Source organism: Mauremys reevesii, linkage group 13, assembly GCF_016161935.1.
Source record: "Mauremys reevesii isolate NIE-2019 linkage group 13, ASM1616193v1, whole genome shotgun sequence".
Classification (NCBI taxonomy): domain Eukaryota; kingdom Metazoa; phylum Chordata; order Testudines; family Geoemydidae; genus Mauremys; species Mauremys reevesii.
The window spans coordinates 42,338,898-42,351,215 of NC_052635.1; the positions used below are offsets into that span (position 1 = coordinate 42,338,898).

General features: G+C 45.3%; 2 long non-coding RNA genes across 6 annotated transcripts in view; one reads left to right on the top strand and one right to left on the bottom strand.

The window, feature by feature from the left end:
- Positions 1 to 12,318, top strand: part of LOC120380573 — an 84,038-nt gene that overhangs the window by 61,643 nt on the left and 10,077 nt on the right. For all 5 annotated transcript variants that reach the window (XR_005587812.1, XR_005587810.1, XR_005587808.1 and 2 more), the window contains 2 exons: positions 9,731 to 9,919; positions 11,888 to 11,977. This is a non-coding gene — a long non-coding RNA (uncharacterized LOC120380573). The remainder of the gene's footprint in view (positions 1 to 9,730; positions 9,920 to 11,887; positions 11,978 to 12,318) is intronic.
- Positions 6,766 to 9,734, bottom strand: LOC120380574. Its single transcript, XR_005587813.1, has 3 exons — positions 8,281 to 9,734; positions 7,732 to 7,853; positions 6,766 to 7,473 (listed from the first exon to the last, which is right to left on the bottom strand). It is a non-coding gene; the product is annotated as an uncharacterized LOC120380574 (long non-coding RNA).

Genomic DNA, 12,318 nt, shown 5'->3' on the forward strand with positions numbered 1-12,318 from the left:
GTTAATAAATCAGCTTCAGGAAAAAACTATGAAGCCTCTTGTTCCATGCCCTGGCCACAAACTGTTTGTGACCTTCAGCAACAGAATTATGAGGATGATTATTTGTATTGCCATTCTACCTGGGAGCCCCAGTCAGAGACCAGGACCCCACCATGCCAGGCGCTGTGCAAACAGAACAAAAAGACAGAATTGCTAAAAAAAATTTAACAAGGGTCTGTTAAAATCATCATAGTTCAGCCTCCAAACAAAATGATTTATTTTAACAAGTCGTACCTCCAAATACTGAATTGACTCAATACACTCACTTAGAGGATACATACCAATCTACACAAGATAAGAAGTGTGAGAGCAAAGGAGCTGGTCAAGGCACCATCCACACCAGTTGCCTACTTGCTTCAAAGATCTTCTTGGAGAAAAATACAAAGTTGCTCCCTGCAACTTCAGTCTATAACCCCTCGACGCTGCGGTCTGCAGTCTCGAAAAGCGCTAGATTCGCAGAACTGCAGATGAGGATCTTCTTTTTATCCGCAGATTCCCTCAGTTGCAATGCAGCTTCCCCACAGCTCTTTGTCGACGTTCCTCAGTTGTGTTCTCTCGGTGGCAGATTAGACTCCACGTCCGTTCTGTGTTTGGGTTCCCTGCTTAGACAGTCAGTACAGATACCAGCTGGTACCTATGGTGATGGTGGTTTCTGTGATGATTCTGTGGGTAGCTGTGTACTAGGAACTGGACTGGGATCACCAGATTCATTTCTCTGAAGCTGCCAGACAGCCATCGCTTGATAAAGCAGTTGAGTCTACAAGGATTCAAACTGATGGGCCGGGGTGTGGCTGAGGGGAAAAACAGGTCATTTGTCAGGCTTCACCCACAAAAATCAGTTCTGCCCAGGTGAGTCATCAAAATGAGATATTGCTCACAGTCGTATGTGCAGATATTCATAATAGGATTGGGCTCCACTGGCCTCCTAGGGCTTGGCTTCCCCTCTCTGGGACGGGAATGTGCCCATGTGCTCCTTTTTGGCCGGGGGAGAAAAGCAAGTGATGGTATGTTCCAAGGGTACCACACATTTCTGTCAGCAAAATGAGGAGTTGGTTACAGTACATCACACAAGTGTGTGCATAGGCGCCGACATTCTAATATTCCAGGGGGAGGGGGTGTGCTCACCCCATCTTCACCCCAGGCACCACTCCCACTTTACCCCTTTCCCCAAAGACCCAACACCACCCTGCCTCTTCCTGCCCCGCCCTGCCTCTTCCGACTCTGCCCCCTCCCCCAAGTGCACCCTGATCTTGGTCCTCCTCCATCCCCCCCAGCACCTTCTGCACATCACGGAAAAGCTGACGGTGGCAGGAGGGAGGCACTGGAGGGGAGGGGGAGGTGCTGGTGACTCTCCCTCTCCTTTCCTTCTGAAAGAGTTAACAATCTTGCCATCTAAGTGAGCATCACTAGGCATCCCAGTTAACACCTCCCTGAGATGAATTATGTCAATTCATACCTCTTGGAGCTATTGTTCCAGGCTCTCTGCAGACTCACCTGGATACCTCTGCATTGGTTACACTCGGTTCACATTTATAAGGTTTCCTTTACAACCATAACAGCTAGACACATAGGCCATGTCAACACTTACAGGCTTGCAGCAGCACAGCTGTGCCAATATAGCTGCACCTCTGTAAGAGTCCCCAAGTAGTCACTTTATGCTGATGGGAGAGAGCTCTCCAGTCGACATCATAAAACCAGCTCAATAAGTATCAGTAGCTATGTCGGCAGGAGAGTGTCTCCTACCAACGTAGCGCTGTGCACATGAGTGCTTATGCTGGCAAAATGTATGTCGCTCGGTAGTGTGCTTTTTCATACCCCTGAGCGACAAAAGTTTTGCTGACATAAGTGCTAGTGCAGACGTAGCCTTACAGAGAGAGAGAGAAAAGCTGCAATTCTGGAGAAGATAGAAGCTTGAGATAGGTGCCAGCATACCACACTGCTCCACGCTAGCTGAATCCAAGCCCAGTCTGTGAGTTAAAGGCTCTATATCCTATATTCAATCCCTCCGGCAATCTAATGCCTAACTTTTCTGGACTTTGAAAGGAAGAGACTCATCTGTATCACCTGAAAATCCCTAAAACAGTAAGTGAAAAAATATTTCCATAAGGCACCTTGGAAATTATGGAACTAGAGTGATCATCAGAATCTCACACAGTCAAGCTTTGTCAAATGCTTTTTTGCTGCATGTCTGCAGCATTTCAGCTACGCAGTTTGGGAGAGACCCAATTTATCAACTCCGTTGGCAAATTTTGCTTTCTTTCCATAAATGCAGAAATCAGGTAATTGCACAAAGCAGCACTAACAATGTAAGAAATTGAGGACCAGGCTGGGTGCACCTTACTCACATTGACAAGCAGTTATAGGGACAGTCCCATTAACTTCTCATGTGAGCAAAGGGGTTCACAGTCTGGTTCCAATCTCCCCTCAGCCCTTCCCCAATTCATCCCCTCTATCATTCATGCCAGGTGGAATAGTGTGTCTCCAGTTGCTATGGGTACCAACCACCCATCCTCTATGTTTCTTTGAGTGCCAGGTAGTTATTCCAGAAATATACAGGTAAGTCAATGAAAGAATTGCTCTTTAAAAGAACCATTATTATGGCAGATAGATTTGGCTAAATAAGATTCGAACCCTAGAAATCAGGACCAATTAAAGTTGTTTGAGTTGCACTATTATTGGCTTATATGCATAGTGCCAAACCAGGAAGCCCTGGCTCAATCATTACTTCTGGCTGTGGCCCTTAGAAAAGGAAGATGTAAAAAATATTTAGGCCTGCTCTTGCAACTGGAACAGTGCAAAGAGACTCTCATGCCCCTCAAATGCCCAGTTGACTTCAGTGTGGCTCCATGCCAATCGGAATCGAGATGTTGAGACCAAAATTAACCACAGAACATGAAAAGAAGAAATTCTTTAATTGCCTCTTCACTAATACTAGGAGCTTGGGTAACAAACTAGAGGAACTGGAATTGCTTATTGATGAGCATAAATTTGATCTGGCATTTCTGAAATCTGGTGGGATGATTCACACAACAGGAATGTTAAAAGAGAAGAAAACCATAAAATCATCCCTGATGAAGTTTTTTGATACAGAGCAATCTGGATTGCTCTGTGAGCTGGGTTCATGCAAACAATATGCATTTTAATATGGCTAAATGTAAATGTATACATCGAAGAACAAAGAATGTAGGTTATACTTACACAATGGGGGACTCTATCCTGGGGTGATGCAGTGACTCTGAATAGAATTTGGGGGTTATGGTGGATAATCAACTGAACCTGAGCTCCGTGTGACTCTGTGGCCAAAAGGGCTAATGCAATCCTTGTATCCATAAACACAGGAATCTCGGGTAGGAGTAGAGAGGTTATTTTATGGCACTGGTGCGACTGCTGCTGTAATATTGTGTCCAGTTCTGATCCACAATTCAAGAGGGCTGTTGATATATTGGAGAAGGTTCAGAGAGTAGCCATGAGACTGATTAAAGGATTAGGAAACGTGCTGTATAGTGATAGACTCAAGGTGTTCAATCTATTTAGTTTAACAAAGAGCAGGTTAAGGGGTGACTTGATTACAGTCTATAAGTACCTACACAAGGAACAAAGATTTAATAATAGGCTCTGCAGAGAGTGGTATAATACAGCTGGAAGTTGAAGCTAGACAAATTCATACTGAAGATATGATGTAAATTTTTAATAGTGAGAGTAATTAACCACTGGAACAATTTACCAAGGGCTCTGGTGGATTCTCCATCACGGACACTTTTTAAATCAAGATGGGATGCTTTTCTAGAAGATCTGCTCTAGGAATTATCTTGGGGAAGTTCTATGGCCTGTGTTATACGGGAGGTCAGTCTAAATGATCACAATGGTCCTTTTGGCCTTGGAATCTATGAATCTATGAAACATGACAACAAGAGGATCCATCTGTGCCAGTGGTCACCAACCGATCAATCCTAGAGGATCTCCCAGTCGATCACGATCTCTGGCGGCACAGCAGGTTGCCACTACAACAGGCTCCGTGCTTGCCCCAGCCCCATGCCACTCCTGGAAGAGGCCAGCATGGTCCCGGGGGTGGGGTGGGGCAGGGGGCTCCCTCCGTGCACTGCTTCTGCCTGCAAGCACTGTTCCCACAGTTACCATTGGCTGGGAATGGGGAGCTGTGGCCAATGGGAGCTGCATGGGTGGTGCTTGCAGAGAGGGATAGCGCATGGCGCCATGTGCCGCCCACGCCTCACCCACCCCCCAGGGGCCACAGGGGTGTGTTGGCCCCTTCCAGGAGAGGTGTGGGGCTGGGGTAGGCAGGGAGCCTGCCTTAGCCTCACTGCACTGGGAGCCATCGGAGGTAAGTGCTGCCTGGTGGGAGGCTGCACCCCAGCTCTAAGCCCCATCCCGGAGCCAGCACCCTGTACCCCCTCCTTCACCCCAACCCTCTGCCCCAGGCTCAGCCCAGAGCCCCCTTCCACATTGCAAACCCCTCGGCCCCAGCCCAGAACCCACACCCCCTGCCAAACCCCAACCTCCGCCAGGTGAAAGTGAGTGTGGGTGGGGGAGAGCGAGTGATGGAGGAGGGGGATGGAGTGAGTGGGCCGGGGCTTTGGGGAAGGGGCGGGATCTTGGGGAAGGTGCAGGGTAGATCCTGGGTTGCCCTTAAATTCAAAAAGTTGGAGACCACTGGTCTCTGCTGACACAGTTGCAGGCCTGGGAGCTCATTCTGCACACCCCTTTAGGCTGGGACTATATTTCCCTCCGTGTTCTGTTCAGTGCTGAACTCATTGCCAACGCTTAACAAATACCGCGGCTAATCCCGCTCTCAGCGAAATCAATGCCGAGGCTTCCATTGACTTGCCCAGCAATAGGGTTGGGCTCAATCGTTGAACATACCCTGCAGATCTGGACAAATTAAATGCAATACTTATATTTTATCTGAAAACTCAAACCGAATAAAAATGTTTAAATCCAGGGCAACATCATTACCATGAAGATAAATATTACTTTAATACAGTTCACCATAACAACAGGCTGTTTATTAAAACCCTTCACAGTTTAATTTAGCCAGCATTTTATATTGGACGGCATTTTCATTAGAAATCCCTGGCAAAAGCTCAGACTGCATTAAATCATTTAATATACTGAAGTCTCCATTTATTTAAGCAAGAGAGTCTAATTCAAAAAAGCAGACTTTGAACAGTGCGCTGTGCTGACAATGCCACTGGAAAATGTCCTGTTAGTATCAGTGTAAGGCATTAGATGCGTTTAGTTCTAAAGCTCTTTATAGGCTTTCATTTTGTTTAACAATTCTCTGCATTGTTGCATCAGGCTGTCGCTGCAGTGAACAGTCACCTGGACAGCCACAGCTGGTGTAAATCAGCATCGCTCTGTGCCTTACAATGATTTACACCAGGTGAGCATCTGGCTCATTGTCTCCGACATGATTTTGCTACCTTGGTCATTCCAGATGTGACGTAAAGAAACTGATTTGAGCCGCAGCATCAGAGTTTACTAGAGATTCAGAGTTCAGTGAAAAATGCAGTGAGCTTGGAAGCCAGACGTTTAGACTCAATGTAATAATAATGATACTTAGCCCTTATAGCACTAATGATGTTTTACAAATACTGACTGTTTGTGTGCACTAATGGCTGGAAGATTCATTGCAACTAACTGAATTTTTGAATGATTGATTTAAAAAGAGCTCTTATAAGCTTCCAGCACATGGCTAGAATCAATGGGCCTTATTCTTGAGAGCGTGCTGAGCACTCTCAACTCCCCTTGCACGTGGTACATCCTGTCGGATCCCTCTCAGCTGTAAGCAGAGTCTGACTGAATTCTCCCTGATCGCTAGCGATGCACTGGGGGAAAAGACATCAGGAGCAGACTGTATTTGTGCGTGCGCGTACACACACACACATACACACACACACCCCTACTCTACCTAGGTGGTTAGCAGATAGACTTGCAGTGCCAAAGTGATCAGTTTTGGGTGGGTTGAGGTTATGATTCACTTTAGAATTGAACGTGGGGGTAATGAAATGTTGTTATCCTTCCTGTAGGAGTGAAGGGCAGCAGAACTGTTCTTCGCATGCCTGGATTGAGATGGTCACCCTAAACTGAACCTCACTAGCTAAGCAGAGGGTAGGGATGCCAAATCCAACTGAAGATGAGATGGGTGAGGACAGGGGTTCCTACTTGATGGTATGGCTGCTGCCTAAAGAGTCCCAGATGCCCTTGGACCCTCCTTTCTCTAGTGCTTAAAGACAGAGCTGTTTGGACTCAACTGAGAGTCTTTGTTTCTGCCCAGTGATGACTAGAGCTGAGGTCACTGATGAGCAGGTCTAAGGGCCTTAGACCTAGGATGGGGACGGCGCTGCAGTGAAAGACGGCACAGAGGCCCCCTGCTACCTCCTGAGGTTACTAAGAACTGGGCTAAGTGGGGAAGCTCAGAATGTGGCCTCCCCGAGGTGGCCGCAAGCAGCAGAGATAACAGCGGCAGAGGTGGCAGTGAGCAGGGCCAGCTCCCAGCACCAGCCCAGCAAGCAGGTGCTTGGGGCGGCCACGGGGAAGGGACTGCACGTCCGGCTCTTTGGCGGCAATTCGGCGGCGGGTCCCTCACTCCCTCTCGGAGCGAAGGACCAGCCTCCGAAGTGCTGCCGAAGACTGAAGCGGCGGCGGTAGAGCTCCCGCAGATCGTGATCGCGGCTTTTTTTTTTTTTGTGCTGCTTGGGGCGGCAAAAATCCCAGAGCTGGCCCTGGCAGTGAGCGGCCAGCAGTGGCAGAGATAACAGTGGCAGTGAGTCAGTTGCAGAGGTGGGAGGTATTGCTCAACATCCTCCCCTCCTGGCCCCGCTCAGGGGTGGAAGGTGGACCCATGTGTATGCACCTCTGAACTCTGGGTCTTCGCTGTCCAAGGAGGACCAATTTTGAGTGGGGTGCAGCGGAGGGAAGGGGAAGAGGGGTGTTAAAAGGACATTTGTTCAGACTTTCACACTGCAAGACACTGCTCAACGTACTGAGGGGTGGGTGTTTGTGTATAGTCACATGTTTTTGAAAGTGGTTGTGGTGCTTTTCCAACTTAATGCTGAGTTCTCTTTCCCTTTATTATACAGACTCAGTGCTTGTGAGAGGGGAAGTATTGCCTCTTCGAGGCACCTCAGGGTGGTGTTTAGTTTTCCCAGATTCCTGGCGGGGGACTCGAACCAGGTCTGTTTTGTTTTGTTAAGAGGAACCCCCATAGATATTCAACCCACCCTTGTTGCTGCTGACTCCCCTGGCAGAAGGGTTACATATATATGCACATCACAGTTATTGATACTTGCCACATCTAAGCACTTGGTATGATCCTGCCAAGTGCTGTGGAGCAAACTCATTCCGTGGGAGTCGAGGATGCTCAGCACCTTACTGGATGAGGCCCTTTGGCTTATTGCTGGACACCATGGGTCTACTCTAATAAACAAGGGAGAAGAAAATTGTCACATTCAACAAAGAGCTGGAATATATTGCGGATCTTTTGAGCTCATTCAAAGGCTTGTATTGGAAGCAGGACTTTAGAGAAACAATGGCACATTGTCAATAGGATACACCGGACATTATTAATAAACATTAGGAGGCTTGATATGATCTGGCAGAAGCAATGTAATGAAATCAAGTACTGGAGCTGGACCGGGTGGGGGAGGAATCTGAACAAGATGCTTAATGACTTACTGGACTGTGAAATACAGTGGAGAGCCAGGTTGGAAAGGAAAATCTTTTAATGAATTCAGCACATGCACCCTTGGAAAGCTTTGCTCGCCATTCCCCAGAAATGTTTGACTCATCTGAAGATCCTGATCGTATTAAAAAAAACCAAACAGTAAGTAATAATAGTAATAATATGACGAGCAGGACCCTTATATCCAATTTATATTTGTAATCCAGCAAATGCCTCACCTAAAGCCCAAAGATTTATAGGTTTGCATCTATAATTAATATCTTTCCTTAAGCAAGAAGGGGAAGGTTTTTTTCTTACAAATAAATCTGGTGCTACAGACCTGGCTTTGGAAGACTAATATTTAAATTCCCAGCAAGAAATGATTATTGAAACACACACACACACACACACACACACACACACACACACACACACACACACACACACACACTCACTCACTCTCTCTCTCTCTCTCTCTCTCTTACTTTTCAGTGGACTGACCTGTGAGGCTTTGAGGAGAAAAAGGGACGGGGAGGTTTGATGGGTGTTTGCACTGAACAAACCTGTTTCCCAGAGATTCAATTTGCATCAGGTCTGTTGTTAGCAGCAGGCCTGTGACTGGAAGCCAGGGCTTTGAGGAAGAGTTGATCGATCTGGTTTTAGTTTCATGAAGAAAATAAACAGTTGGGCTGTAAAAGGGTCAAGCAGAATCAGGGTTAATGAAGTGACTTGCAGGAGGTCAAAATTAAAACAATCTTTCTCTTCTTCTTCCTCTCTCTCTTTCTCTCACCCCCACCCCGCCCCCAACTTTTTCACCAGAAGTGCCAGAAGAAACCAAGTTGTCAGATACTTATAGATTTTTGGCAGATCTTTTGTAGTCAGGGGATCTAGGACTGTGGTCTTAAAGCTAAGAAAAATTCATTGAGAGTAGAAGCATTCCATCAGCCTTCTTCCTGAACTGAATTGTCATACACCGACCCAGAAGGCTGACTCCCTGCCTTGCTCCACTTCTGCTAGTCTCTGTCCTGTGGCTATCAATTGTACCTCACATTGGGATCAAGCAATATATTTGACTAGATCTTTGCAGCTTAGATTCTAAGGTTGCTCCACCTGCTTTGTGCTATAATTCCTGAGCTGAGAACACCCTATGCCATTTATTAAGCAGATTAACCTAAGCAGAGAACAACTTTTCTGAATTGAGAAGGACTTTATCAGAATAATATCGATCGTAACTGGAAAAATCTCTCTCCCCCACCTCCCTCTTAATTTAGTGCCTGACACAAGAAAATTTGTCAAAAGCATAATCACATTTAATCAGATGTAGTTAGTAATGACAGTGAAAGCTTTTCCCTTTCTGGATCCAAAGCGGCATAGTAACGAATATATCTGAATGGAGCCCAGGGAGTCAGTGTGTTTACACTGCACCGCGCTGTACAATATCTTCATTTAACTCCGATTTTAATTATTCATGTTTAAATACTGTTCATCTAAAAATCCCTTGTGTGCTCAGTAATATGAGAGATTATCAAATATTACAAGCAAACACAGGTTTCCTGTCTAAGGACAAGGCCCAGGCTACTGTGAACAAAGATGCTTGACATGCTTTGTCAAGCATCTTTATAGTGTATAGAGTTTTTGTAATATAGACAGGGCCACTGGGCTGGAATTACAGTGATTCACAGGGCCCAATCCAGAGGTTCTGCAAAGCTATAGCAGAAAATCCAAGCAGGGTAGGCAAAGATGGGAATATGCCACCTTTATATCCCATCCTGGGACTAGCTGATCCTGATCCTGGGCGCTTCACGTGTGGCAAACTTGCATAGTGCCTGCCTGATCTGTGCCTGGCGTATGCCAATGTAAGTGTAACGTGTAAGTTCCACAATTTCAAGAGTACTTTCAACTGAAGAAGGAAGGAAGGAGGAAGCCTTAATAGAAAACACTGTGTTAAATGCTGTTGCAATAGCTATGTTGTTACCAAGTGTTAATACTGCCGAACACCCTCGCCTTATGTAGTGTTCAACTTGCTCCTACTTCTTAACATCTGCAAAGAACATGGGCCATGAGTGCCTGATGAAAGCGCTTCCCTTGAAGGCCTGAAAGGTGGAACAAAGTGCAGGACAATGGCTCTGGATGGGGAAAGGCAAATAGCCCACCGGTTGAGGAAGTTGAAAACAATGCAAGATACGCGTTGCTGTAGCAAAGGTACAACATTGTCTGTAATCCCACTTTCATGCTTAACCATTTCTGCTGTAAATAATTGCTACTAACGTCAGTGAGCTAAGAGACGGTCTGTCTGCAAGGCCAAAATGGACTGAATCCTGGTTCAGGTTGGTCTGAAATGAAAATGTTAAAAACCAAAGGCAAAGTTAAGAAAGGGTTAGGGGGTCAGAGGTCATTTGTGTATCAGTTCAAAGGACTCTACTGTCCGAAAAAAGCCTTGACATTAATTTCCTTATCAAGAGAACTCCAAAATTACCACTTGCCTCTTTTAGCTTTTGGTGAACATTATTCTTGCTCTAGTCAATAAGCTGTATGCGTGGATTGCGAGAGCCAGGAAAGCTATATAGGTATTAACATGGTTTAAGGATTTAGGACGTTAATAAAGGTGGTAAGTAACGGAGCTGTGAGAAAGAGATTGGCAAAATGTAATGTACCTCTCAACACATGAGATCCTGCGGATAGGAAGATGGTAGTGAGCTAGGTAAATTGTATGCCTTTGGTTGAGATTACTTATGAAATATCTGGGTACTAGTGAATAACTAGCCTACATCTTATCATAGAAAATATATCCCATCCTGATAGGCCAATCAGAATTGTTCCCTGCAATATATTTGTTATCCCATCTGTTTATAAATGTGTGGTGTTCAGATGTCGCTTGTAATTATTAGAACTGGGAACACTGGCTGTTGGGAGTCTGAAAGGACAGGAAACAGGAAGGAGCGGGGAGGAGTTGAGGAGGCAGAGTGAGAGTTATAGAGGGTGCAGCAGCAGCTTGGTAAAGAGGTTTCCACTGTAAAAATAAAGTCCTGTTGAAGTTTGTTAGTACCTTGCCTGGTTGATACAACAAAATGACTTGAACAATGGGGCCTTTTCTAGTTGCTGTGTTTTGTTGTTGTTCATTTTTAATGTCACTCATGGTTCAATTTTCAGCCCTGGACCTCTGTATTTGCTTACCCAGCAGCCACTTTTGCTGACAGATAAGGCCAATGAGGATTTTGCACGGTGCAGTTGCGCATGCAAAACAGGGCATGTGAAATCAGCCCTTCTTGAGGCTGGCAGAAAATTTAGTCTCTTGGGGTTCTGATCTGTTTTCTCCAAAGAACGGCAATGCTTCAAGTCACCCCATTTTTATCTTTAGCCTGAAAATTCCATTGCACCCTGTCTTAACAGGTCGTGTCAGTCGCAATCATGTTTAGGCTCCTACTTACCTGTTATGTTCCTGGCATACACAAACAGAAGTTAGCTTAAATATATATATATATATATAGTGTTACTGGAAGGGTACAATGTATCACTACTTTACTTTTATTCTTAAATTCTGGAATAATAAAACCAGTAACCAAAAGCCGAGAGATGGTTAAAGCGGGCTTCTCTCTAAAGCAGAGAGGCACAACTCACTCCATCTGGTTCTTTCTAGACTGACTCTGATCGCACACTTCACTACAGAGCCCCTGAGTCTGCAAGCAGGACCAGGAAGCCCCACCTTCCCACACTCTTAAAGTGATAGTTTGCAATTCCAACACGTTCCTGCATACACCAAAATACCATTGTGTGATAGTCACCCAATCAGCCAGGAAATCTGCCAGCTGTAAGAATAGCCTCACAAGCAGCTAGCAGCAATATCAATGGGATGGGACTCCCTTGGGGGTATTTGAATTGAAAGATAGTGGCCATCTCCAGTTGTCATTGCATGATACTGCTCTCCTTGTCCATCAGATTTTATAATTAGCAGTGACGTGGAACTTCCTCTTTTCTCAGGGCAGCGTATGCCGAAGGGCAAATGTTCATTCCCTTCATGCAGCATGATGTAATGCCGGGAGTGATGCAGCCCTGTATAGATAAGGCAGGAAAATGTAGTGTCAGCTGAAAAACTTGGAAATACTGTTCTGTTGTTTCTAAAGGACATGCAATCTTCTAAAGTGTCTCTCTCTGTGTTATTTGGTATTGCAGGTTGTTACAGCAGTACAAGAAGTTTTTCCATACCAAAGGTGAGAGGTAGGATGTCGTCTCGAACTTGCTGGAGGAAGCCATGTATCATATGTATGAAGACACCTTTTACATTATTATTTCCTCACATGTTTACCGTAGGCTACATGGATTTATAGGTCTCTTATCACTATAACCTCTTGATAGCTCTTAGTGAGAGGATAGGTATGACTCAATCTTCATGTTCTACAGTCAAACAATGCATCAGTGTTTTCATAAATACTATATAAAAATTTTATTGAGATCAATAGGCCTCTCCATATTTCCTGGTTGGATGAATCTTTTTACCCAGCAGTAAATGCTCTGTAAGGAATGGTACTGCACTGGCAGAAAGACAGACTGAGATGACTGAATGGTGCTTTTCCATCTCTAACTTCTATGATTTTATGATTCTG